The sequence below is a fragment of the Sipha flava genome, unplaced genomic scaffold (genome assembly GCF_003268045.1).
Source record: "Sipha flava isolate LNK unplaced genomic scaffold, YSA_version1 36_pilon_pilon, whole genome shotgun sequence".
In the NCBI taxonomy this organism is placed as follows: Eukaryota; Metazoa; Arthropoda; class Insecta; order Hemiptera; family Aphididae; genus Sipha; species Sipha flava.
This window is the reverse complement of record NW_020273076.1, coordinates 3685301-3688903: the sequence shown is the minus strand read 5'-3', so window position 1 is coordinate 3688903 and position 3603 is coordinate 3685301. Positions and strand designations below refer to the sequence as shown.

The 3603-nt window shown below is 36.9% G+C and overlaps 1 long non-coding RNA gene across 1 annotated transcript; it reads right to left on the bottom strand.

The window, feature by feature from the left end:
- Positions 1–797: 797 nt before the first annotated feature.
- Positions 798–3351, bottom strand: LOC112688044. The gene is made up of 5 exons (XR_003149041.1): positions 3211–3351; positions 2941–3082; positions 1750–1909; positions 1337–1692; positions 798–1279 (listed from the first exon to the last, which is right to left on the bottom strand). It is a non-coding gene; the product is annotated as an uncharacterized LOC112688044 (long non-coding RNA).
- Between the last annotated feature and the right edge of the window lie 252 nt (positions 3352–3603).

Sequence of the window (3603 nt, the reverse complement as noted above, 5' to 3'; positions counted from 1 at the left end):
AGAATTGATCGCAATTTTTTTTTTTTAAATATTTATTAAAAATAATCATTACAATCAGGTTAATACCGAAATCCGTGTATTTCGAGCCATTGCGCATACGCGTTATGATTTACATTTTTAATTAGGAAATTATTAATTCGATCATTTTCAGACCATGTTGAATTGTTCTACTTTTTAGAATAGTGCGTTAAAATGTAAAATAATTGTATACTGAAATCGATTGACAGGTATTACATTTCGCTGAGTTTATTCTCTACGTGTGTCCAGTACATGTTTTTTTTTGTCAAGTAAACATGGAATTTAGAATAATTACAAAAATTAAATAAATACAAAAAAACAATCGTTAATTAATTGTGGATTTTTTACTATCATTTTCTCCGCAAAGAAAATAACGTGTCGATTTTACAATGGTGTTTTTTTTTTTTTTTAATCCACTTTTCGGGTTGTAAAATTGTTTCATACAGTATCTCATTAAATCGGAATGTGGACATACGGAAGGTATATTGGAAATTTGATTAAAATATTATCCATAATCTTATTATACATTTTGTATTATATCTATCGTTCACATGGTATCATATGCGTATACACTATCTGTTGTCCGATTTAATCTTAATCCCGGTGGGTAGGTCAAAGGCCGAAACGATGGTAAAAACGATGTAGACATATTCCGCTGATACTACGCAATCGCAATAGCATATGTTTTGAAATCGTCACATCACAAAGTCATCAAATCTCAACCAGACATCAGCCTCCGCAAAGTAGAATTTTTGTTAGCGATGCGTTTTTTTGCCAGAGTATACTTAATAATACAAAACATGCTATGACTAACTTAATCGAAATATAACACACACTCTCACACACACACACTTACACGCTAATATTTCTGTCAGACGTAGTCATCATGTAGAATTTATGTTACGCTATACAAGAAATGCATATATTTTTACATTGTGTAACACTTATTATATGTATCATATTTAAATAAAAAAAAAATACGAGTAGGCCTTCCATATGGGATTTGAGTCATTCGTTATATTAAGGAAATGATTCGTAGGACTATATTTAAATTTTCAACGTTTTCCTGTTAGTCGTCCACCACCGCCGTCGCGCACGAACAAAAATTCTTTCTGGCACGCTGAAGCGTGTATCGAACATGATTGTTTTAACACCCCAATACTGGATTGCAGAGAATTCACAGTTTATGTGGTATACTACCGCTGCACCATCATGCGTAGTACGGTCAGCACATACTTCAGCAATGTACAGATCTTGGAGGCTAAGCAAAATAAAACTACTACATTATACATACTACTTATACATGGTCGGCTGTTACATGCGGCTCCCGTGTGTAGTGCCTCGCTGGTTTTTCATGATCATATAAAGCTACTGTCCAGTCCACAGCCAGCATCAGCGTTGAGAGTCACCAGTGCGTACCAGGACGGTATCCACATTGGTTGTCAGTAGGTTAGGTTAGGTTAGCTGAGGATTATCTAACCTGCACACTTGATGGCGAGAGGTCGGTTCAAACGGTTTTTTAAAAGCAGCGTGGAAGATGCAAGGCACGCGGGTGGACACGGGATCGTGGGACCGGTGGCAGCAGGAATGGTGTGCCGGAACAACCAAGGGTGCGTGGACGAGGCTGCTCATACAAAATGTGTGAGAATGTGTGAGAGTCGATCTCACAAGGATCTAACAGGATAACATTTGATTCAATTGCTGACTGGGCGTGGATGCTTTCCATCTTACCCGTACAGATTTGTCTGAGCGACAAACCCAGAGTGTTGGTCCTGTGATGACGCTGGTGATTGCTCGGAGCACACGCTCTTTGGATGCGGTCGGTGGAGTCGAAAACACATGGTGCTGGGGACCATTGTTGGGCAGGACGTCATGTTGGGCCCAGTGATTCCTATAACACAGTGGAGTATTGAGAAATGGAAAGCGGTTGAGAAACACATAAATGATGTTGTGATGACCAAGGGAGTGGAAGAGCGGTTACAACAACGTTACGAATGTTAGTACGGGACAGCAAGGGCGGCGGTCCGAGAAGAAACTGCGATGATTGACGATTAAACAATACATTGTCACTACGAATAATTTGTTGTTATGATAATTGGCTGGATCCCATACGTACTGTTTGACGATATGTTATAATACATAAAGATTTTGTAAAGTTGTTAAGATAAACAAACGACGGCGGCTCGGTGGGAAATCTGAGCAAAGGCAGTTCTCTACGAGTTCGGCGATTAAGATAAAAAAAAAAAAAAAGTAGAAGTAGTAGTAGTATCAGCAGCAGTAGTATTAGTAGTAGTAATATATTATGTATTAGCGTTATAGTAATAGTAATAGTAAAAGGGTTAGTATTTCACCAAACTGTCCGCGAGGCTGCGTTTGAAGTACCATGACGTATGCCCTTATGAATATTAATAACATACATTGTATTTCTAATCATGTATTTCGAACTCGATTGTGCGCATTTAGGGGATGACTGTATATACACACACACTCACACGCACGCACGACGCACATCAATCTCAATCTCCGTGCACACAATCTAATATTATTATACGAAACTGTGTACTCGCATACAGTACATATATATATGATATGTACAAGTGTTTATATACTCTGCATAAACGCGTCTTATCCAATATCCTAATCTTCTAGTAATGGAATGTTTGTTATCTTAGACGCAACCCTCACGCGACCTAGAACCGTGGAATAATATTGATAGGCGTGCGTACACGGGCACCGTATTGTTCATACGCTAGTAAGTTATTCGTAGCATTCGCCAGAGCAACGGCATGAGCATGTATGTATCGCCCTGGGATTTAATATTTTCCATTAATTTTCGGGGGATTTTCAATTTGTTTTTTGCTACTGTTTTAAGTCCATTAGCCATACATGTACGTCGGTTTGCTCGAAAACCAAACATCTTACCGTTCTTGCGTCGAATTCCAAATGAACGGTATCGATCAATGTCACATCAATAAAATGCTTGCCAAGTCCTGGTACACGTGTCAGAAAAAGACACCCAATGACTTCACCAAATTCGACGGGTAAAATAATGTACTGAACAGATCTGCAAAATTATCGATAAAGGACGTAGGTATCTAATAAGTATCATATGAAGCGAAAAATAAACGAATCTGAATCTCATGGATTAAACAACGAACCGTATGAACCCTATTATATATATCTATTACGTACCTACAAATATACTAGGCCTATCGATTTGTATCCAGTTATTTATATTTATTATTAACGTTCGTGCATGAGCCGAAGATGTATTTAATTTATAGCTCCAGATCGATTTCTGCGTTTTAATGGATTCGTGTGAAAAACGTAGTACCATACACGTATTATAATATTATACTGACAAAACTACAACTGCGAACATTGTAAAAAAAAAAAAACTTGTTACTTATCTAAATCTATATTTACATAAAATGTTTCATAATATTTAACTCTGGCGGTGCATTAGTTTTTTTTTTATTTAAATACGAGTATCTTTAACTCTTTAAAAACGCATGAGAAAAAAACTAGTTCCCTAGAACATTCATTGTTAAAAGACATAAATTAAGTAGTATTTTATCTATAAAT